Here is a 25,876-nt window from a genome sequence, read left to right on the forward strand (position 1 = left end):
AAACAAATATATATATATTATCATTAGGTTTTGTGTGTTGGGAGACCAGTGGATGCCTATTCCTAGTCTTGAGTACCTTGGAGAGCTCATGTCTCCCAAGCATGGGGAGCTTGGATTTCTCTAAACAAGGAACTCATTCACCAAGTTATCTCACTTTAAATACCTCTAGCTTATCTGTTTAGAGTTAACCCATTACGTGGGACCTAGAATTATTTATCTCACAGGGTGCAAGGCGATACCCATAGCGTGTAGTCTTTGTTTACATATAAACTGTATGCGTGCTCTATACGTGCATCTGTATTCGTATGCATGGAGAGGTGAGGGTGCTTCCATTGTTTGTTTTTATATTTAACTTTTTTTTACCTAAAGCAAACGGTCTTTCCTCCCCACAATTGAAACAGACAAGAATATAGCAATTACAAATGCAAAACAATCACATGTAAAATTACTTCTGTTATTTTTGTTTCTTTACAGCCACATAATTTGTCTCTTCTCTTCCACCTCCAGACCCACACAGCCATCTGACTTGTAGGTGTCATCTGTGGCCATCTTACTTTACTATGATTTTGCTGCGAGCCCACCTATAACAGTGTGAGCTCTGTGTAGATTTTACAAAATCTTGCAAGATCTAAAAAATAAAAAATTAAGCAGGTTTTTTTTTTTTTTTTTTTTCAAACAAAACTAGAAGTACACTTCAATAAAAATGTATTTAATTAAATCTTTAAAAAAAAAAGTTTAAAGAAACAATGGGCCAGATTCACAAAAGAGATACGATGGCGTATCTCCTGATACGCCGTCGTATCTCTGTGATCCGCCCGTCCTAACTATGCGGCTGATTTATAGAATCAGTTACGCATAGATAGCCCTAAGATCCGACAGGTGTAATTGACTTACACCGTCGGATCTTAGGATGCAATTCTAGGCCAGCCGCTAGGTGGCGAGGCCATTGCGGTCGGCGTAGAATATGCAAATGACTAGTTACGGCGATTCACGAACATCCGCGATGCCCGTCGATCTAAATTTACGACGTTTCCGTAGCGATACGCGTCGTAAAGTTAAGGCTGCCTCCTAGGTGTTCTAAGCAATGTTAAGTATGGCTGTCGTTCCCGCGTCGAAATTTTAAATTTCACGTCATTTGCGCAAGTCGTCCGTGAATGGCACTGGACGCCATTTACGTTAACGTCAAACCAATGACGTCCTTGCGACGTCATTTAGCGCAATGCACGTCAGGTAATTTGATGGACGGAGCATGCGCAGTACGCTCGGCGCGGGAACGCGCCTAATGTAAATGGTGCCCGCCCCATTTGAATTAGGCCGGCTTGCGCCGAGCGGATTTACGTTACACTGCCGCAAGTTTACAGGTAAGTGCTTTGTGAATCAGGCACTTACGCTGTAAACCTGCGGCGGTGTAACGTAAATGGGATACTTAACGCCGCCGCTGCGCAACGTAATTCTTTCTGAATCTGGCCCAATATATACTATGCAGAGTTGCATGCTGCAGGGTGTTTTTGTTTTGGGGTAAAAAGGTCCACATTACCTTTGTTACCACAAGGGGGCCAACAAGCTCCCTATGTGAGATAGTATTGGGCAGGTGACAGGTACTCTTTATTAAAATATCAGAGCAGTTTACTTTGCTTTGCAGCCCAGATGCGAACAGCTCTGGATCTGGAGTGCTCAGAACCGAGCACTTCCAGGTTGACACTATGCAAAAGGACATTGAGGAATGGAAGTTCCTGGTGGAGAGAGAGAGGGCAACACCCTGCGAGTCCGGTAAAATTGATCAGCTACAGCCCAGATCACTTTTACTCAACAGTTGAAAAAAAATGATATATAAACTCACACCTGCTACTGCAAGTTTGCTTTAGAGCCAGTTCACACCATAGAAACAAAAAACGCAGTCTGGATGCTTTTCTGCATGCGCACTTTTGATGCGTTCCAGTGCGTTTTGGTGCAGTCCAGTGCTCCCCCCTCTTTTTTCTTACCCTTAAATAGGGAAAAGTGTGTTCCAGTGTGTTTTTTGGTGCATTTAGGTGCAATTATTTGCGTTCCAGTGCACTTTTGATGCTTTTACAGCGTTCCAGTACAGCAAAAATGCAGCATGTTCTACTTTTTTTTTCCTGGAACTGGAACGCACTAGAACTGCAAGCACTGTTGTGAACTATGCCATTGTAAACTATATAACCTACTTTCCATGCGTTTTTGATGCAGAAAAAAATGCACTGGACTGCATGTGGTGTGAACTGGACCTTAATCTTTCCGGAGCCATGATGTGCGGAGCAGCGAAGAGGTTTAAAAAGGGAAATCGTACCAAAAGGTACAGTTGTCGGTTAAAATGTTAAAAAAAAATTACCTGCACTTTCACTTCAGCCACCATTCACACACTACGTAGTGTGTCACGCATATGTGCATTTTCACGGCCAAGAACTTAAATGGGTGGCCCTAAATGCAACACACACGACAAAGAAGTTCAGGTATTGTTTTGAGCTTTGCACTTTTTTTGCCGTGCCATCAATAAATGGGACTGCATGAGCAGCACAAAATCATGGCCAATAAGAGATCATGACTTCTGGCAATTACACCAAAGAAGCAGTTGACAGACCAGAAACCACTTATTTGAATTTTTTTTTTTTTTTTTAAGTTTGATGAACCACTTGCCACCCAGGCCAATTCTGAAACTTCTCACCTACAGAAGAGACCATGGAGAATAAAATGTCGGTCGTTCTAACTTTTTATCTCGCACAGTATTTCAAACTTCAACTTTTCAAACGCGTTTTTTTGGAAAAACGTTTCATGCATTAAAATAACAAAAAACAAAAGAACAAACAGTAAAGTTAGACCACTTTTTTTGCAGAATGTGAAAGATGTTACGCCTAGAAAAAAAAAAAAAAGTAAAAATACATAAAATGGTCACGCTTCAAAATTGCACACACTCCAGGAATGGCGCCAAACGATGTTACTTAAAAATCTCCATAGGTGACACTAAACATTTTTTACAGGTTACTCGTTTAGTGTTGCTGAGAATATCTAGTGCTAGACTTATTGCTCTCACTCTAAAAAAGGCAAAAAACCTCACATGTGTTGGTGCAGCTTACATATGCGTTCACTTCTGAAAGAAAGCATGCAGGGTCGGGGGCACTTCTACTTTTTCTTTTATTGTTCATTTTACCTTTTGCTATTATGTAAACATCCCTTGTAATAGGAATAGGGCATGACAGGTCCTCTTTACAGCGAGATCTGAGGTCTATAAGTCCACAGATCTCGCCTCTGGGCTGGGAAGCCTCCGAAAGGTCATAGAGACTTCCAGGGGCTATCTGGCCCACCGGATTCTCTATGGTTAACTCTATGGTCTACCCGAGCGAGCAAGTAGAAGCACTGGAGGGAGTGGGCGAGTCCCCTCCTGTAAGAACGATCAAGTGGCTGAATAGCCGCTATGATTGTTCTTACAGTGCAGGGAATCGTCGGCTGTAAAAGATGATATCTGAATGATACCTGTAACTACAGGCATCATTCAGATATCACCAAAGTCTTCAACGTCACATGATGTTGGGCGGGTAGTGGTTAAATAAAAGTTCTATATCAAGTAACCATCACTGCAGAAAAACATACATCTACTATTTATCATAAATGAACATGTGCCATCATGTATATTAAGTGCATATACCTTAAATGTTTAAAGTTCAGCTGTTAAGAACTGGTATGCACACATTAACTATAAAAAGTACATTTCTGCAATTTGGGAAACCATTTAATACACCAACAAGGGAATTCATTAAAGTTCTGACTGTACATGTGCTTTCCTGGCAACCACCTTGTTCGTGCAAGTGTACAAAGAACCCCCTGTGAGTCAGTTAACCTCTTCCATACCGGGCAGTTATACACCCATCCATACCAGGCCTATTCTGGCACTTCTCTCCTACATGTACAAATCATAATTTTTTTGCTAGAAAATTACGCAGAACCCCCAAACATTATATATGTTTTTTTAGCAGACACCCTAGGGAATAAAACGACGGTCATTGAAACCTTTTATCTTGCACGGTATTTGCGCAATAATTTTTCAAACGCCTTTTTTTTGAAAAAAAATTGTTTCATGAATTAAAAAAATTAAAAAACAGTAAAGTTAGCCCAATTTTTTTGTAAAATAGGAAAGATGATGTTACACCGAGTAAATAGATACCTAACATGTCACGCTTTAAAATTGCGCACACTCATGGAATGGCGCCAAACTTCGGTACTTAAAAATCTCCATAGGCAACGATTTGAAAATTTTTACAGGTTACCAGTTTAGATTTACAGAGGAGATCTAGTGCTAGAATTGTTGCTGGCACTCTAACGCACGCGGCGATACCTCACATGTGTGGTTTAAGGCGTTTACATATGTCGGCGGGACTTGCGTGTGCGTTCGCTTCTGCGCGCAAGCTACCGGGGACAGGGGCGTTAAAAAAATAAATTTTATTTCTTTTCTTTTTTTTTATATATTTATTTCTTTTTTTACACTTTTTTTTTTAATTTTTTTTTTTTTTTATCACTTTTATTCCTATTACAAGGAATGTAAACATCCCTTGTAATAGGAATGTGTGTGACAGGTACTCTTTATGGAGAGATGCGGGGTCAATAAGACCTCACATCTCTCCTCCAGGCTGGAAAGCATGAAATCGGTGAAAAAAAATTCACCGATCTCATGCTTGTGGTTGCTTAGCAGCCGCAATCGCGGCTTTGTTTACTTACGGGGACCCGGGCGTGACGTCATCACATCGCGCCCGGGTCCTCCGACGGTCATAGAGATGACTGGTGACCATCTGGTCACCAGTCATCTCTATGCTTCCTGCGCGCGCCGGACGATTCGTTCTCCGGGCCCCCGATGGCACGGGAGAGCCCGGAGAAGCACCGGATGGCGGCGGGAGGGGGGGGATGTCCCCTCCCGCCGCCTGTAAGAACGATCTAGCGGCGGAACCGCCGCTATGATCGTTCTTACGTTGTGCAGAATCGCCGGCAGTTTAGAAGGATATCTGAATGATGCCTCTAGCTGCAGGCATCATTCAGATCTCCCCCCACAAAGCCCAGGACGTCATATGACGTCCACTTAGAACGGCAGAGGTTCTTTGTGGACGTCATTTTACTATGGGCCGGTAGGGAAGTGGTTAAAAGGAATTCTGTTCAATAGCCATATCCCTAAAGATTTAGCATTTCGTAGAGTTACGCGCTAGTGTGCTATAATATACCTGAATCTGTGAAAAGAAAAAAAAAATATCACTCCAAGATGTAAAATATGGAAAATATAATGGCTTATATGATCATAGAGCAACTCCGGCCATCTTTAGAAGCAATATCAGTGAGATACTAATAAAACTTTCATTAAATTACAACTTACTGGTCAATCACTGATGGGTGGCTTTGCTGGTTAATAGATGTAGGAGGTGTGAAAGGGTGAACTCTCCGGGAATAAAACCAGAAAATGTGGAGACATCACTTTTTTTTATGCAGAAGCAGCTTAGCAAATCTTTAAAGTGGCCGAAAACAACTAATCGATTATGAAATTAATCGATTACCGTTTTCATAATCCATTAATTGGCCAGTAACAAAAACTAAAATTAGCCTTTTATAGTACAAAAAAAGCAAATCACTACTGTAAATATTACTTTCACTGTCCCACAGTAAAAAAATTAACCCCTTACAGTAGCGATTATTTGCTCTTTTTGTCCTTATTTTTGTTTTTTTTAACCCCATTATGTTACTAAACATCTCAGGCCTGGGTCACACCTCTGTTTTTGGTGCTTTTTGCAGAAGCACACTACAGTTCATTTACATGTTTTCCTATGGGACACGTTCACATCCATGATTTTTTTTCAGCTGCTGCGTATTTGGAAAGGGCAAGGACCTTTTAATGCAAAACGGTGCTAGTTTTTTTTTTTTTTTTCTTTTTGTTAAATATACTTTAATGGAGAAGCTGCAGAAAAGCATGCAATGTGTTTTTGCGGCAATTTGTGTTTTGTAATCTGCCCAAACAACAAATTGGCCGGAAAAAAATTAAAATAATTTTTTTTTTTTTAAGGCTATTATCCGATTAATCGAAAAAAATAATCGCCCAACTAATCGATTATGAAAATAATTGTTAGTTGCAGCCCTACTCACTACACCCAATACCAGTTATAGCGCCACTTAAGGTGCTCTGGTAGATCTGGCGACTCACAGAAATATGAGGGAGCAGGCCGTCTTACGCTTAATCCAGTATGAAGGTATGAGAAACACTGCACACCACTAGCTCAACAGGTGAAAAGAAATGTCATCGGGCTCAGCCCTGAGCTCTGTTCTGATGGATTTTGCCCCGCCCCATGCCGGGGCTGAACCATAGAGATAAAGGTGAAGCAAGACTGTTCTATTTAAACATCATTGGCTTATCTCTCCCAGCTCCCACACAACAAACTTCTCATAATTGATGGCAAGATTGCGTGATGATATTCATTGATAACTTTTTTTTTTTTTACATGCATTTACAAATCATTAAAAAGCTTAATTTCCATGAGTTACTTGCACACTTGAGCCATGCCCCCCCATCACAGGATTTGATTGAAAGCAGCAGAAACCAATGACTCCCAATCTGTCCTGTAAGTAGGGAGAGAGGGGAGTTCTGGATGTGGATCAGGCTTAGGTAACCAAGTGGGGGCTGGGGGTCCTAATAACATAAGGTTTTTTACATTAATGCAGAAAATGGCAGCTGCGTGTCCTAATTGAAGCAGCCACGAATCTGTTGACACTTTCTCAGAAAGTGTTAGATTTCTAGAAAGCTTTTTTATTTCCACATACAATGGAATGGGGATAACACTGAACTTAAAGCGGTAGTTCACCCTCTCGTACTTGATGTTACCATCGAGACAGGCATTGTAGCGCGAGCTACAGTATGCCTGTCCCGATTTTTTTAACCCCGTACTCACCTCGTAGTCGTCCATCGTAGATTTCGGCTCCCGCGGGGAATGGGCGTGCCTATGGAGAGGGAGGATGATTGACGGCCGGCCCTGGCACGTCACTCTCCCCGAAGACAGCCGGAGTAGGTCTCGGCTCTTCACGGCGCGTGCGCACAGGCTATGCGCACGCGTCGTGAAGACCAAGCCTATTTCGGCTATTTCCGGAGAAGCGTGACGCGCCAGAGCCGGCCGTCAATCATCCTCCGTCTCCAGAGGCACGCCCATTCCCCGGTATCTTCGATGGACGACTACAAGGTGAGTATGGGGGGAAAAAATTCGGGACAGGCATATACTGTAGCTCGCGCTACAATGCCTGATTTAAAGGTAAAAGAAAACATTTTTTTTTTTCCCGTCGATAGGGTGAACCCCCGCTTTAAAGCATCAGAATGACAGACAGCTTTCTCAAAGGAGGGTTAAGTAATGGCCATCTTCATTAATCTTTCATGACATTGTCCCTTTGAGAAAAATATCAGTTATGGGATTCTTTTGGACAAATCACTTAGTGTAACTAAAAGGCTTCTATCACATTCCGTCAGAATGCGAAACAGGTGTTCGGGTGCCATTATTCTTAATGGCATCCCAAACGTGGTGCGATTCTGCCACAATTGTCACGCAACAGAATTGTGTGGCAAAACGTGTAGTTAAAAATCGCGGCAAGCTTCTTTTGAGCAACAAATGCACATAGGATGGCTTCACTAGTGTGTACATTATATTAATATATATAAACAATATATATATATATATATATATATATATATATATATATATATATATATATATGTTATTAGCCATTAAAACGCATTCCCATGTAATATTTTAAATACATATGATCTTACTTTACAGCTTGTCGTCCTCTACAACTCTTCCCCATCCCCTTTAATATGCCTTTTACCGCGATCCAAAACAACAAGCTACATCTTTGTGCTCAGCCCAGAAGCAGAGAGCAGAAACATGTTGCTTTTGGCACAATCACTGTGCCTCTGTCCACTTTCAGAACTCAGAGTGAGAACACATGAGGAAGGAGTGAAAAAAAAAAAAAAGCTCACTGTTGTAACCGTGCCAACAAAATATAAAGATACAAACCCAGATGCAGGAATCTGAGGCATTTCCTATGCTATGTGACTGTCCTTTCCAGAAGGTCAAATGAACATAAGAAAAAAAACTGAATATATTTAAGATTTGAATGGAGATTTTCTTTACTTCTAGAAAAACTATTTCAAAGAATGCCAAATATATTGAATGTTTCAGCTTTATTCATCTAATCAAATAACTACTACTGCATTTGGTCAACCTGCATGGTTTGGTCCAAACACGGATTCATTTATTTTAGCCCTGAATGGAGATCAGCTCACCTGCCATTAGAAAACATACGGTGACTTCACAATACTGGATATTTGACCAATATATGGTACAAACTAAAAAAAACAAACACACACATTACTACAATACTAACATTTTTAAAAACACAGCAGACAGCACCCACCGGGCGATACCTAAAGGGCTTGTAAAGGGTTGTTTATTTTCTAAATGGGTTCCTCTAAGCTAGTGCATTGTTGTTAGTTCACCAACCTTTTCCTTCAATTTCCCTTCTAAATGTTTTTTTTCCCTTTATCTGAATTTCTCACTTCCTGTTTCTCCTCAGTAAGGTTGCTCCCATCATCCAAGCTGTTCTGGCTGGGGGGTTAGTCAGCCAGAACAGCTTACTGAGGAGGAACAGGAAGTGAGAAATTCAGACAAAGAAAACATTTTTTAGAAGGGAAATTGAAGGAAAAGTTAAGTCAATGCACTAGCTTAACCACTTCCATATCAGGCACTTACGCACCTTACTGCCCAAGCCAATTTTCAGCTTTTAGCGCTGTCGCACTTTGAATGACAATTGTGTGGTCATGCTACACCGTACCTAAACAAATAGAGCTTTATTTTGGTGGTATTTGATCACCTCTGCGATTATTTTTTTTGCGCAACAACTAAAAAAATACCGAAAATTTTGAAAAAAAATTAAGTTAATTTTTTTCTGTAAATTTTTTTGTAAATAAGTAAGTTTTCTTCTTCGATTACGGACACTGATATGGCAGCACTGATGGGCATTGGTTGGAATCTATTATCTTTTTATTGCCCCCTTCCCTGGTGGTCCAGTGTGGGTATCTGAGGGGGGCTGCGCTGATAAACAATTAGCGCGAACCCCCGTCAGGAGAGCCGCCGATCGGCTCTCCTCTACTCGCGTCTGTCAGACGCAAGTGAGGAAGGGCCGATCAACAACTCTTCTAGTTTACATCGTGATCAGCCATGATTGGACACGGCTGATCACATGGTAAAGAGCCTCCGCCGGAGTCTCTTCACCGAGATCGGAGATGCAGGGTGTAAGACTGACACCCCGCATCACCGGTCGCACGCCGGCATGTAATCCTGCAGGACGTCAATAGACGTCCAGTCAGGATTACAGAACCACTTGCCGGACGTCAATTTACTATTGACCGGAGGGGAAGTGATTAAAGGAACCCATTTAGAAAATAAAAAAACAAACCTTTACAACCCCTTTAATGTAATGGTATTAATGTGACATACAGTAGCTGTTAGACACCAAAAAAGTAAGTTGGCTGAACCTAGGACTCTATACATCAGGTTTTAATTTTGTTAACCGGCCTGCACTTAGGTTGCACCAGGACACAGAGGATCATTTATAATGTACAATTCTGAACTTTTTGGGAGGGACAGAGGCAACATACACACACATGTACACACACACAGCATTACAAAGGTCAAACAAAAGAGCAAGAAATCACACCAATGGTTGAAAAGCCACGTCACAAAAGTCTGCTCACTTATCACTAGGGTTGTCCAGATACCGATACTAGTATCGGTATCGGGACCGATACCGAGTATTTGCGGGAGTACTCGTACTCGCGCAAATGCTCCCGATACCTAAATAGAATACTTTTTTTGTATTTATCAACATGTTCTATGAAAATTCTTTGAGTTTTTTACTACTGCGTGACAAGCAAATAAAACATTTTTATTCATTTTTACTAATTTTTATTCTTTTATAATGTCTTGAGTTAGAGTTCTTCATAATTCTAAAGAAAATATCCTTAGTCTGTATTGTGGTTTGAAAACTGTCACATGACATTTAAAAAAAGTATCGGTATTCGGTATCGGCGACTACATGAAAAAAAGTATCGGTACTTGTACTCGGTCCTAAAAAAGTGGTATCGGGACAACCCTACTTATCACTAAACAATTTTAAGGCTTATCTACTGACATGCGATTACTTATTAAAATAGTAATTCCCTCACGAACAATGAGGGTAACGATTGTTAGGATCCTACTATACACGAATTTGTGGACAAACATTAGGAACAGTTCCTGATATCACACTGGTAATAAGTCACTGGACTTTCTGCTTGAGACTTCTAGAAATATGTCAGGCTAGTGAAAAGGAATCTAATTCATGTTTTATATATTTCTCCTTTCCACACCCACCAAAAATATTTGGAATTTTGTTTCAGTAGCACAACTTCCCTTGGGTGCGGTGGTGTATAGCAGATGCCAGAAAAGCTACAGAAAGAGATTGATGGATATGGAGAAAGAGTGGTAGATAAATCCAAAAACTACTAAGAATGAACTCTTAAAAAAAAAACAATTCCTTCCACTAATCTATCCCAGATGTCTCATCTCAAACTACTTGTATTCCATTTATAGAATGATATTCTCTACTGCTTCCAGGTCATGGCACCAAAGCATCAACATTTAAAAACCACAACAGAAAATGTTTTTTTCAACAGTATTGGACCATAAATATTTGGCAGCTTGTATATACAATTTTTTTAGCAGAAGATCACATACAGTACATGCAATAGATTTAACATGGCTGTCTTCAACATTCAGAAAAAGTGGATTACAACATCCAAGCATTTCTAAATAATCTTTTTAGCAGAGATTTGTTGTGATGGTGGCATGAAGGCCCTTTTTACATTGGCTTTCTGATCAGGTCCGCCTGTCAGATTTTCAGGTGGTCCCGATCAGAAGCTCCATGCAGCTCTATGGGCAGGAGGATGTAAATGTACCCACATGTTTTCAAACAGGTCGGGAGGGGGGGGGGGGGGTTCCCCCTTTAACCTTGTTGTCTGACTTTAGATCTATGTTTATCCCAAGCATGTTTGAAGCCATTTACTGTTGACTATCTCACGACCTCTGTTGGTAGTTTATTCGAATAATAAACTTCCCTTTCAGTAAAATACTAAGATTGGTTTTAAACTTGCCTCCAGTTAGTTTGAGGTCTTGATTTTGTTTTCATATTGAGAAGACTGCCTTCCTGAACCCCACTGATGTATTTAAAAGGTTTCAATCATGTCTCCCCTTCTTTCCTCCAGACTGTACATATTAAATTCCAGACTGTACATAAATTCCTGAAGTCGTTCAATATGTTTTATCCCCCCACACCTTTCACCAATGTTGTTACCCGTCTCTGGACTCATTCTATCGTATCAATATCTTTCTGTAAGTGAGGTCTCCAGTATGCTAAACATGGTCTCACTAAAGATCTGTATAGGGGAATCAGGACCCCCCTTCATCCTTTTCGGGACCTGTGATGGATCAGAGTTAGCCCAATGTAAATCGGCCCCTATAGAGCCATCAGGGATCCACAGACGTCCACTGTTGAAATGCGTACTAAGACTGAATGGGAATGGATGTCTCAAAATTGACATCTGCCCCATTCAGCTGAACAAAGCTGACAAAAACTGTGTGAAAGGACCATAAGACAAATTAATTTAAAAAGAGATCTAGAGTCAATACATCAGTTTACATCCGGGTCACTTTGAGAAAAAAAAACGTAAATAGATTTCTGAACCCGGAGTGCGTTTTTAACGCACGTCAAATACCCATAGGGCGGTATTTGGGGAGTGTTTTTAATGCACGTTAAAAGTGTATCAAACTCAACAATGTTATAGGGCCATGTCAGTATTTTGAGCAAGCGTACACATGGCCTAAATTGAATCAAAGTCGTATTGCAATATTGGGAAGTCAGCCTAAAAGGATATGTACGAATGCCTCCATTAAGATAGAGGAACTTGCTGAAGCAGTGGCAGCGATGGCCAACAGTAAATCCCCAGGAACTGATGGTCTCCCAGCAGAGATAAGAGATATAGGGAGCCTCTCCTTCCTATACTCCTAGATACGCTTAATTATGCTGTTAGATGTGGGGGTCTCCCACACTCTATGAATATAGTAATCCCCAAACCTGGTAAGTACCCGCTGCTGCCCGATTCCTATAGACCCATTTCTCTACTAAACACAGACATTAAAATGATTGTAAAGTCTCGTTTTGAAAAAAAAAAAAAAAACATGTTATACTTGCCTGCTCTGTGCAGTTGGTTTTGCACAGAGCAGCCTGGATACTCTTCCCGGGTCCCACGTCTGTGCTCCTGGCCCCTACCTCCTGAGGAATGCCTCCATAGATTAGCAGCTTACTAAGGGGGCACCCAAGCAGAGTCAGAGCTCCCTGTGTCCATTCAGATACAGACATACCGTCCGTGTTCATCCGATCCCCCCATAGGGCAGAGCTGAGAAAAGACAGGGCGGTCCCTGCACAGTGTGCGAGGACCGCCCTGTCATCCGCCGGCTCAGCGGGGATCAACAGAGCGATCCCCGCTGAGCATACGGAGGCGGATCATAACTGACCCGCCCTGTGTGAAAGGGGCCTTAGGCTTTTTAAAATGGGGATGAGAAAGGACCCTATATGTTCTAGAGACCACGGTTATCTGATCCACCTACTATGGAGATGCCCCAAGCTCCATCAGGTTAATATTAGACAGGATCCCAAACCCTGCCTTTTGCATGTATTAGACAATCTCCAGGTGGAAGAGGTCATCAAACAAGCCATAGCAAGAGCCTTATTCCAGGCTAGAAAACGAATCCTCAGACATTGAAAATCTGATGAACCTCCCACTTGGAAGGAATGGGTGGCAACAATGGGAGATACAATCCATTTGGAAAAATACATCTACTAGCATAGGGGTAGCCCACAAATTTCAAGCAGTGTGGTCGTCCTGGCTTGATACCCCGGAGCTATCCCCGGTTGGCACCTTAGATAGGAATGATCTGTATTACAAGTACCATTGTGACAATGTTGGAATTGTCAAGAATACCATGATAGGTTTGTGTTAATGCCTCTGGAATGGTTCAATGACTTGTACTTGCCAATTTTTCTCTTTTCGAAATAACTATTGCATAAAAAAAAAAAAACTAATACAACCACCAGATCTAATGGTTGGTGAGCTGCAATATATTATTTTTGGGTTCAAAACGGTTTTAAGCTCGCTTTAGTAGGAATGGGTTTCATATTCTCAATATGCTTCATAGACAAAAATATAATTATCAAGAAACTGGTAAATGCACAATCAAATGAACCTGTGCCAGTATTCTGATACTTTGAAAGCAACCCTCCCCACCATTAAACATTGGTTTGAAAGAGAAGAAATTCGGGAGCGGGTAACAAACCCTGGGATTTTAACGGTGTTGATGGTGGAAAATCAATCCAAAACAGTAAGATAAATACAAAAATAATAATTTATTCATACATAAATTTTACATGTAACAAAATACAAGACAAGACATGGATGGTCTCATTGATGGTAATAGCGACTAAAAAGTCGCAGAGGAACCTGTTGGAAGGGGCCCGACATGTTTCGCTCGTTGAGCTTCATCAAGGGCAATACAACAAGCTATAAAATAAAGAAAAAGAAAACAACAAGAATAAGGCATTGTATAGATTGCCAAAAATAACAACAGTTTGAAAAACCAACAACAAACCGCTGCGGTTAAAATACAAAATACATAATGTATATTCAAACAAGATAAACAAGGGTCAAATATTTGTAATACACGTAGTTCATGAGAATACAAGGGTCACATAAACATTTTGTACAATGAAAGGACCGTGAGCAGACTTACCTTTTATCCAAAGTCCAAGATCATCCAATTACATTAAAATCAGCTGTGTACCATTAAGTAAAACTGTGAAAGAAAATTCCACAGTATTGAGTGCCTCCTTCCGCATGCATCCCAAAAACCACATCCACCAGTCAGTCCGAATGAGGTATTCACAGTACTATAGTAAATAAAGGTAAGGAATAATGAATACTGGGAGAAAGAGACCCCCAAAAGGAATTTTGGGGGGACAATCTCAGAAAATGACACTAAAAAGATATGTGCAAAATATAATTGAAAAAGATAATGGTTGTATATAGATATGAGTAACTTCACTAGGCAGTTGGATCGGATCCAATGAGGCTGGCGAAATTGCGTCCAGCAAAACAGGGGTTAAACAAACCAATATGCACTGGTCAACGGTAGACAAAAATCTCAAAGCAAAGCTGGTTGCTGAAAAAAAATATATATAAAGAAAGGAAAATCAATAATGGTGTCAATAAAAACACCCAAAGCCATGTTTAATAAAATACCATAGGCAAAAGCTGTATAGGAAGACCAGAAAAGGCAAACAAACCTGTTTGAAAACGTTGGGGTAAAGTGCCAGAGAAGTGGTAGGGCACAAACAGCCTGGAGACTCTGATATCTCAGAGCCATGAAAAAGGCAAACACAATTGGCCTTTAAATACCCCCCAGCCCAGCATGATGCAAAGCTGCTGGGGGTGGGCCATAATCTGACAGGGCCTGATGACAGGTGGACTGGATTGGGGAGATCAGCCCCAACCTTCAGTCAGCCAGTCACGGATCCCAGGAGATTGGACAATCAAAATCCCTTAAATCCAGTGGTACCCAAGGTAACTTCCAAGTAATTAATTTGTACTCATGTGAGCTATGGGTGGACCAGATTTCAGTTTTGGAATTGGGTTTATCGTTTTGCCCTACCCAGAATATTGACGCCTTTGAACTCATCAAGGACGTCAATCTCTTCTCTAGGAAGTTAATGCTAAAAATTATTTTTGACAAACCGAAACCAGCCATCCAATCAACTAATTTTGACAATCCCCTCTGGCAGCAAATGTCATTGGATGACATCAAAGCCGTGGAGGAACTTATGGAACTGTGGAAAGAGGGCCACATCGATGATGATGATCTGTTTCTGGCTGACTTGCTCGAGATTGAGTCATCATCATCGGTCTCGACCGCTGGTGGATCACAGTTCAGTCTCCCCTCCATCACTTCCACCAAAAAAGATTATAAACCCAAGTCTCGTATGTTTCCCACCCTTCAGGGCAATCCCAATGTGTGGGCCTTTACTAGTCAGGTTACTAAGGAGATTTCACAAACTAAGTGGTCTAATCCACTTGAAACTAACTTAACACCTTCTCAGAAACTAGCTCTTTCCTCCTTACAACAAAACTCTGACATCATAATAAAACCATCTGATAAAAGGTGGAAATCTAGTGGTTATGGATGTTTCCCAATACGAGCTCATGGTTTATGATATTTTAAATAACAGGGATTGGTACAGGAAGGTGTCGGTTGATCATTTGAAACTAACTACCTCCCTCTACCAGAGATTGATAGGCTCAGCTTACAACAATGGTTTAATTACCAAACAGACTTGGGAATTCCTAAACGTCACCTGCCTACGTACCCCCACACTGTATGCCCTGCCGAAGATTCATAAAAACACTAGTCAACCTCCCGGACGCCCTATAGTGTCGGGCAATGGTTCATTGACGGAAAGGGCTAGTGAATTAATTGATGATTATCTAAGACCCCATGTGGAGGGTTTGTCATCGTATCTACAGGACACGGGCAATCTTCTCAGATCCCTTGATGGCATCTCGGTGCCACAGGGATCTTGGCTGGTATCTTTGGATGTGGAAGCCCTCTACAACTCTATCCCCCATGCCCGGGGGGTGGGAGTTGTAGAGGGTTTCATCTCAGAGAGCATGGAGGCTTTACCTCACTACAACCATTTCATTTTGGAATTACTTGGTTTTATTTTAAGCAACAACATTTTTCTTTTTGGCGGCTCCCACTTCCTCCAGGTACAGGGTGTTGCTATGGGGACCAAGTGTGCCCCCTCTTATGCAAACATTGAATACGCTTCATTGATGATGTCTTTTTCATCTGGACCGGGTCTTACTTTGAATTGACTTCGTTCATTGACAGTCTTAAAATGAACGATTTCAATCTCAAATTTACTTTTGAGACCAGCCAAGAGAAGATCTCATTTTTGGACGTAGAAATTTTGGTTCATCAGGATGGCACCATTGGTACCTCACTTTTCAGAAAGCCCTCGGCAGGGAATGCCCTTCTCCATGCCACCAGCTCTCATCCAGAACCCCTCAAGTCCAGTATCCCCTATGGGCAATACTTAAGACTGAGGAGGAACTGCAGCTCTGACCAAGTTTTTTTACACAAGGCCAGTTTGCTCCAGAGACGCTTTCTTGATAGAGGATACAGCAAAAAGTGCCTCAAAAGGCATTTGCGAGGGCCAAAGCCAAAACCAGGGGCTCCTTGCTCCATGATCCCAAACCCCCAAAAGCTAATCCAGGCACTAGGGTTATCACCCGTTATTCGGGGCACCACCATCAAATTAGGGTCATCCTTCAGAAGTACTGGTATCTACTTATGGGCGATGAAACGGTATCAAAACATCTATGTTCCTACCCCCAAATAACGTTTCGGAGATCTTCATCTCTGCGGGACAAGCTGGTCCGGAGCCATCATGTCAGCCGGAAATCCATCCCGGCTGACATGTGTGGTACACGACCATGTCACAACTGCTCGTTCTGCAGATATATCTATGCAGCAGCGAGCCTTACTCTTCCTAATGGACGGAAATTCATACCTCGCTTCTCTGCCAATTGCCAATCCATCAGGATTGTATATATTATGCAATGCGTTTGCAACGCGTTCTATATTGGCAAGACTAAGCGACCATTCTTCCACCGTATCAGGGACCATGTTGCCTTGGTACGTAAAAAGAAGATGGAAACACCCATTAGTAGGCATGTGGGGCTCTTCCATGACTTTGACAGTTCCTGTATGCATTTTTTCGGATTGGAACATATCCCCCCGGTGATCGGGGAGGAGACTATGACAAACTGTTGCTTCAGAAAGAAGCAAAATGGATCCATCAGCTGTCTGCTCTAAAATTCCCTGGCCTAAACGATGGGTTTAGTTTCAAACCTTTCCTTTAAAGTATTTGGTGTGATTTTATCATGTTCATTTTGCCTTTCATATGTTGTAATACTTTGTTTTACATCAACTTGTATGTATATAACATATTTTCCATCTGTGCATCACGAGCTGTCGGGCTTTGGGTCCGTCTCTATATCTAGGTTTTTTTCTCCCTTCTTATGTTTTTTTTTCTTTCTTTCTACCCCTTTTGTTTCCCTTGTGTTTTTTTTTTTTTCCTTCTTACTGACCATTTTTAAATTTAAGTATATCTTATGCTAATTTTGTAATTTTTCCATGTACACATTGTTTAATAATGCATGTCAATACTGAGCAGATTTGCTATACATCCGGGTCCAGATCCTCCCATTGCCTTGTTCCTTATACATCTTTCCATATGGAGACATTATCCACCTTTCTTCTCCGTTGGATGTCAATTTCTGATATCCATCAGGTGTTGTGCCGTTCGGGTACACCATTGCTGTGTTATCTAACAGACATACATAATCCCTATGTGTCACAGAGTTTTTATTACGTATATATTTAATTAGAAGCTCTCTTTGTTTCTATATATACTTTTTGTTCCACCAAGCATGCATTCTCTCTGGCCCCATTTTTTCCATGGTTTATCACGTGCTATATGGGCGCGAAGGGCGCACCCGGTGTACGGACCTTGATCGGTGGGTCCGCTAGGGTGATCCCTCTCTTTCTGTTGATGCCCTCTGACGTCTGTGCTAAACGCCCGGGGTGACAATTCTGCCACCCTGGTTTTTGGGTAATGAGGTCAGTCATCTTGCCCCTTAAGAGCAACAACCATCATGGATTTTTCCAATGGGGTTGTTTCTCTCCTTTCATTCAGCCTGCCCACCTGCCGCCTCTTTTCCTCCTTGGCTGGCACCATTTGGAGTGGGTTATCCGCCCTGTCAGCTCGGTTTTCAGTCTGCCAGGTTGTTTTCCCACATCCAAGATGGCGTATTAGAGCATCGCCATCCCAGAGCGGGTTCTGGCGCTACTGCGCATGCGCGGCTCCGCCCAATCCACCCTGGGTGGATCAGCGTACATGGGGGGGTTCTCCCCTTCATCCTTCCCCCCATCACCGAGCGTACCGCTCTCCCCGGTTTGGCGCGCTTGGAGAGGGGTTCATCTGCACTGGCAGTCCGTTTTCAGTCTGCCAGGCGGTGTTTCCCTCATCCAAGATGGCGAATGCGTCCAGCGCCACCATGATGACGCCCGCATTGCGTCACTGCGCATGTGCGGATCAGCGCTGATCCGTTCGCAGGGCGGGACTGTTGTGGATGGGGCTGTCCATCTATCTGATCTCCCCAATCCAGCCCACCTGTCATCAGGCCCTGTCAGATTATGGCCCACCCCCAGCAGCTTTGCATCATGCTAGGTTGGGGGGTATTTAAAGGCCAATTGTGTTTGCCTTTTTCATGGCTCTGAGATATCAGAGTCTCCAGGCTGTTTGTGCCCTACCACTTCTCTGGCACTTTACCCCAACGTTTTCAAACAGGTTTGTTTGCCTTTTCTGGTCTTCCTATACAGCTTTTGCTGTTTTTATTGACACCATTATTGATTTTCCTTTCTTTATATATATTTTTTTTTCAGCAACCAGCTTTGCTTTGAGATTTTTGTCTACCATTGACCAGTGCATATTGGTTTGTTTAACCCCTGTTTTGCTGGACGCAATTTCGCCAGCCTCATTGGATCCGATCCAACTGACTAGTGAAGGTACTCATATCTATATACAACCATTATCTTTTTCAATTATATTTTGCACATATCTTTTTAGTGTCATTTTCTGAGATTGTCCCCCCAAAATTCCTTTTGGGGGTCTCTTTCTCCCAGTATTCATTATTCCTTACCTTTATTTACTATAGTACTGTGAATACCTCATTCGGACTGACTGGTGGATGTGGTTTTTGGGATGCATGCGGAAGGAGGCACTCAATACTGTGGAATTCTCTTTCACAGTTTTACTTAATGGTACACAGCTGATTTTAATGTAATTGGATGATCTTGGACTTTGGATAAAAGGTAAGTCTGCTCACGGTCCTTTCATTGTACAAAATGTTTATGTGACCCTTGTATTCTCATGAACTACGTGTATTACAAATATTTGACCCTTGTTTATCTTGTTTGAATATACATTATGTATTTTGTATTTTAACAGCAGCGGTTTGTTGTTGTTTTTCAAACTGTTGTTATTTTTGGCAATATATACAATTCCTTATTCTTGTTGTTTTCTTTTTCTTCATTTTATAGCTTGTTGTATTGCCCTTGATGAAGCTCAACGAGCGAAACATGTCGGGCCCCTTCCAACAGGTTCCTCTGCGACTTTAGTCGCTATTACCATCAATGAGACCATCCATGTCTTGTCTTGTATTTTGTTATATGTAAAATTTATGTATGAATAAATTATTATTTTTGTATTTATCTTACTGTTTTGGATTGATTTTCCACCATCAACACCGTTAAAATCCCAGGGTTTGTTACCTGCTCCCGAATTTCTTCTCTCGGTTTATACCGGGATGTGGTGTTCATTGATTTGAGTATCTGTGCCTCATTTATTTATTGGTTTGAAAGGAAAAATGGCTACAACTTTTTAGAAGACCCTAGCAGAGCCCTTAGGGGTACTGATTTGAAATTTGAGAAGGAGCAGCTTATTAAATCACTCTGTTCAAAAAGTGCGCATGCGCGAGCGGCGGTGATGGACGCCTGATCCGTGCGCTCCGCTCCAGGCTCAGGCAGCGGCGCCCATAGCTCGGTTCACAGCCGGAGTTAAGCGCCAAAAACGACACGAGCTGACTCCCCGGGCTAGCGGGCACATTTAGGCATCTTAGGCGGAAAGAAAGGACGAAAATTCAGGCCGTTATCGGAGGAGGAACGCCGTGAGGTAAAACCAAGATGGCCGCCACGCAGCAGCCTAAAGCCCTCTCACACAGCCTAAATGAGAAGGGGACACACAGGCCGATGCAGCCCTTCCTCTACCCACCGCAGTTTTCCCCAGAGGCAGTGGGGAATTCCCCTCAGGGGTGCTCTATATCCCAGGAAGCCATAGGCTTATTAAACAAGTCAGAGGGAGCTGAATCACCTCCCTTACAGGTGGGAGCTAACATGATGCTGACACAAAATCCCCTCAGCCATGACACACAGCTACAGGGCTCTGCAGCTTCAATGGATGACCTATTCCTCAAATTCTCTATGCTTCTGGAGAGAGGACTATCACAAACGGCTGCAAAAATAACAGGGGATTTGAAGGCAGACTTTCACTCACTAGGCTCCAGAATTGAAGCTATTGAAAGCAAAATGGAGGAGACAGTGGCTGCTACTTCACAAAACTTCAGCCAAATACAAACACTACAAGACCAACTGGACATTGCAATGTCTCGTATCGATGACCTCGAGAACAGATCGAGAAGAGCGAATATTAGGATCCGTGGGCTCCCTGAGACCATTTTGAATGTGCCAGAAGCAGTGCAGGACCTAATTAAATATCTCGTCCGGTCTGTTGCCCCCCATCATTTGGAGCTGGATAGAGCCCATAGAGCCCTGGGACCTCCCAGGAAAGACGGTTTCCCCAGGGATATCATCGCCAAACCCAATCATTACTTCATAAAGGAGGAGGTCATGAGGCAAGCAAGATCTAATCAAAACATAATGTGCCAGGGACATCAGGTACAACTTTTCACCGATCTATCTCCGTCCACCATCCAGAGACGTCGATCCTTGAAGCCCCTTCTCCTAGCTCTTACCCAGAAAGTGATCAAATATAAATGGTCCTTCCCTTTTGCAGTCAAGTTTGAATTCAAAGGCAAACCATACGCTTTTTCCAATCTACCAGACGGTGAGGCATTGCTCCTTCGCCTGAAGATCATTGCACAAGAAGCGGAAATGGACACGTCTAACACAGGACAGGGATCTAATAAACGAGCCATTCCCACTAGCCCTCCATCTCCTTTATGGGTGAAGAACAAAAACAAGAAGGCTAAAGATGATGGAACAACTTGAAGTAGTACCTCTCCTGCTTGAATAGCAGGTTTTTGTTCACCGTTGTGCTAAACCTTGGCTGAGCTGAACAAACTGACTTGATTTGTCTTACTCGATTTCATTCATTGTGTGGTGTTTCTTCTCTTCTCATTTTTTCTCTCCTAGTCTCTACTAAAATGTTGGATTCTAGGTTCAAGTGTGCTCTATACTCCCAGATATGCTAGACCGGTTGACTTTATTCTATGTCTTTACTCCCAGGTTAGGGATGTATTGTGTGTCGTGAGCCGTTCTATTTTTTTTTTCATGTGATCATCCCATTTTCATGGGCGCCCGGCCTGGGCCTGGTCCCTATGCGCCTCCTTCCAGCCTTCGGTCGACTTATGGTCTCCGAGGGATGGACGGCTCTCCCTGGTTTGGGGAGAGCTGATTGTGAATTCACTTACATGAGCGTCTGGGGCCTCTCCTCCCTAGCGCTCCTTTTTCTTACTTCAGGAGACCTTTCTGGTTCTGTCCTTTCCTGTCTTCCCCTCCCTCTTCCCGTGATCCCTAAGCATCTTTATGTTGGTCTAACATGTGCTTTGCTTCCAGGTACCTCAGTTAACAGAATCAGCTCGGGGGTTCCAGACCTCGTGAAGGTTGTTGCGATCGGGGTCAGATCCTTCTTGGTCCTGAGACTGCAGCAGGTGAGTGGGGGGTGCATGAGCTGGGGGGCCACCTCTGAACTCCATGGCTAGCTCCTGTGATCTTAAGCTCCGCATTGCTTCCCAAAATGTCCAAGGTATCAACTCCCCGATTAAACGAAGGAAGGTATTGGATCAATATAAATCTCTCCATTTTGATGTCATTATGTTACAGGAGACTCACTTTCCTATCCGATACAGCCCTACTTTTCTTCATCAGCATTTTCCCCAATTTTATTTAGCCAGTGCAGAAAACAAAACGAAAGGGGTGGCTATTCTTTTCTCCAAAAAATGTGCATTTGTTAAGACTTCCGACATCTCTGACCCGGATGGGCGGTTTTTACTTTTAAAAGGCAAGATAGGGGATCAAATATTCTCATTTGTATCTTATTACGCCCCGAACAGGGGACAAGCAAAATTTTTCAAGGAGATGCTTGAGGCCCTATCCCCTAATTTGGAAGGCACTATAGTATTTGGTGGTGATTCCAATATGGCCCTGGATCATGGATTGGACAAAACTAAACCGCCTGGGTCTAGACTAATACGTCCATCGAGAGAAAGCCTCAAAATCGCCAGGCTTCTGCATAGCTTTGGCCTTGCGGATGCCTGGAGGGAACTCAACCCCTCTAAGAGAGACTACACTCACTTTTCCCACCCACATCTCACCTATGCTCGCATTGATCACATTCTTACACCTTCCATCACCTTACCGGCAGTACTGTCTGCTTCCATACGGGACTCTGCTATATCAGACCACTCCATAGTTCTTATCACACTTAAACTAGGCCTCAGGGAAGGCTCGCGCACGTTATGGAGATTGAATGAGTCGCTACTTTCTGAGCCGGCCAGAGTCAAGGAGATAGGTTCTGCCCTATTGGACTATTTTAAGCTCAACGACACTGGAGAAGTGTCCGAGGAAACACTCTGGGCGGCCCACAAAGCCTATATCAGGGGTAAGCTTATACAGATCTCCTCGCGGGTTAAGAAGGAAAGATTAGCTGATATAGAGAAATTGGAAAAGGAATATTCTTCCCTCAAGGAAATGCATAAAAAGAATCCTACGGGAGTCCCTACTACCCTGCTTGATAATGCAAGGTTGGCTCTGAACCTAGCTCTGACAACTCGAGCAGAAAAATCAATTAGATGGGGTGCACACAAATTCTTCACCAAAGCTGACAGAATTGGACCCATGCTCGCATCCAAACTTTCCCCCAAAACCAAACTGATCTCCATGCCTAAAATTAAAATAGGGGGGGATCCTCCCACGACCAATCCCTCCAAGACTCTGGAAGCTTTTCACAGCTTTTATTCAAGCCTCTATGACTCTCATACACCGCCCTCGACGAACCTATATTCCAAATTTTTCGATGGCCTCCCCACCCCTTCTATCTCGAGGGCTCATAGGGAGATAATGGATTCCCCAATCACAGGGGATGAGGTGAGGGAGGTGATCAAGGGTCTCCGTAAGGGGTCAGCTCCGGGACCGGATGGTCTTTCCATTCCTTATTATAAATCCTTCGTAGATATACTCACACCCCATATGGTCAGATTCTTTAACTCCAAAACCATGGGCAACCCTTTTGACCCCCAGATTAACACGGCTTTCATTTCAGTTATCCCCAAACCTGACAAAAACCCTGAAGATGTCCAGAATTACCGCCCAATTTCCCTTATTAACAATGACCTTAAGGTCCTCACAAAAATTTTAGCCAACAGACTGGCGGGGTTTATTGGACAGTATGTACACAGTAACCAAGTGGGATTCATACCGGGCAGACAAGGCCCAGACCAAATTAGACGGGCAATAGACTTAATATCGATCCTACAAACCAATTGGAAGGGAGGGACCCCCCAGAAGGGGTTTTTATTGTCACTGGATCTCCAAAAGGCCTTCGATTCTGTTTCCTGGCCTTACATTTTCAACGTTCTCGAACGTTGGGGCTTCGGGTCCGGGTTTCTAGGTATAGTCAGAGCACTGTATGCACACCCTAGGGCGATTGTTCGGATAAATGGTCACTACTCCAAACCCATAGAAATTAAGAGAGGCACGAGACAGGGCTGCCCTCTGTCGCCATTATTATTTGCTATTGCGATAGAATCTCTCGCTATTGCCATAAGACAGAATCCCAACATATTAGGAGTCAAGTGTGGGGAACAGATTCATAAATGTGCGCTCTTTGCGGACGACATTCTATTGTTCTTGACTTCTCCCATTACCACCCTCCCCAACCTATGTCGTATTCTAGACGACTTTACTAATCTGTCGGGCCTCTCGGTCAACTACTCCAAATCTCAAGCACTAAATATATCTCTAAGTCCCCAAGAAGTTCAGGGCCTCCAACATTCCTTTAAATTTATCTGGAGTGAGTCGACTATAACATACCTAGGCATCACCTTAGCAGCCAAGACCGAGGCTCTCTATAACCTTAACTATCCCCCCATGTACAAAAAACTGGAAACTGACATGCTCAATTGGTCTAAACTAAACCTTTCCTGGATTGGTAGGATCAACTCGATCAAAATGTCTCTGTTCCCCAAACTCCTATATTTCTTTCGCTCCCTTCCTATCCCAATTAGAAGGAATCACTTAAAATCTTTTCAAAGCAAACTACTTAAGTTCGTTTGGGGCGCATCGGGGTATCGTATACCCCAGGATACACTCTTTCGACATAAACGCAAAGGTGGGCTTGGCCTTCCTGATCTATACAATTACTACCTCTCAGCTAGATTAGCACAGCTCTCATCTATATATGACAAACACAATATACCGGATTGGGTCAGCATTGAGGAACAAGCAGTCCCCAACATACCGCTGGACTGCCTTCTATGGATCCCTATTAAATCTCGCCCTTCTATCTTATCCCCAGTGTTGTCCCAATCTTTTGCCTTGTGGGATCGCCTTAGACAAAGCACCAACCTTATCTCTTCTATCCGTCCTTTAGCTCGTATTTTTAATAACCCTGATTTCCCTCCCGGATTGCGATCTGAGGAGTTTCAATGGTGGACGGATAAGGGACTGTATCGGATAGGACAGTATTTTACCCCTAGTGGTCCTATTTCCCTTTCTTTCTGTATTCAAACCCTGAAACTACCTGAATCGGAGAAGGCCCACTTTCAGCAGATTTCACAATTCCTGCATGCCATTTGGAAATCAAAACCTTTACCCCCTAACTTTACATCATATGAAATCTGGTGCGGCCAAGCCATGGAGCGAAGAGGTGGTATTTCGGCAATCTATGCGGCCCTCGCTCATCCATCAACCAAAACATCCTATATGGAGGCCTGGGAGGCTGACTTCCGTATGGATATTAGCCAAGAATCCTGGCATAAAGCATTCTTTAGATCATTCCGGGGTATACAGGGAACGTCCTTGATGGAGGCTAGTGTTAAAGTCATTACTAGATGGTATCTCACACCCTCCAGATTAGCGGTCATGTACCCAGGTGGAAACCCGAATTGCTTTAGGGGTTGTCAGCTGAGAGGCACTATGGCCCATATATGGTGGGAGTGTCCTAGGATCCGCTCCTTTTGGAGAATCATCTTCAACATGATTTTCACAGTGACAGGGACCCGGATTCCTAGGTCTCCAGAGGTAGCTCTCCTGAATGCCCATATCCCTCTACTGGCCAAACCTACTCAAAAATTAGTGCACTTTATTCTGCTTGGTGCCAAAATAGCCATTGCAAAATCCTGGAAACAACCCAAGCCGATGGTATCGGTTGCTAAGCAAAAAATTTCATGGGTCATGACCCAAGAAAAGTTATCCAGCATACTGGAGGATTCTTCTGAGATGTTTCTTGAGACCTGGGGACCCTGGGCTGACTATATCGGTGTTCCTTTGGCACCCGTTTAAGTCACAGCTTGACTGCCGCCTAGTCCTATGTTAGACACTTTAGATCCCCTCCCTTCCCTTACCTCTTTCCCTCCTCTTCTATCTATTTCCTAATCTATTTTCTTTATGTGACTATCCCTTTGGTACTAGATCCTCTTGTTTTTTATTTTTTAACCAAGCGATCTTCACAGGATTACGGTCGATGATACTGACACTTTAATGTCTTGTTAGACTCCTTTATTTATAGCAAGTGTTGTAAGGGGAAATTCATAGTGGGTTTTTTTCATCCCGCTGCA

General features: G+C 42.8%; 1 protein-coding gene and 1 long non-coding RNA gene across 3 annotated transcripts in view; one reads left to right on the forward strand and one right to left on the reverse strand.

Moving 5' to 3' along the window:
• Nucleotides 1-25,876, reverse strand: part of CRIM1 (cysteine rich transmembrane BMP regulator 1) — a 945,688-nt gene that overhangs the window by 797,867 nt on the left and 121,945 nt on the right. The window lies entirely within an intron of this gene.
• LOC120937518 lies at nucleotides 19,077-19,514 on the forward strand. The gene is made up of 2 exons (XR_005748730.1): nucleotides 19,077-19,115; nucleotides 19,344-19,514. It is a non-coding gene; the product is annotated as an uncharacterized LOC120937518 (long non-coding RNA).

The sequence above is a fragment of the Rana temporaria genome, chromosome 4, assembly GCF_905171775.1.
Source record: "Rana temporaria chromosome 4, aRanTem1.1, whole genome shotgun sequence".
NCBI classification, from domain to species: Eukaryota; Metazoa; Chordata; class Amphibia; order Anura; family Ranidae; genus Rana; species Rana temporaria.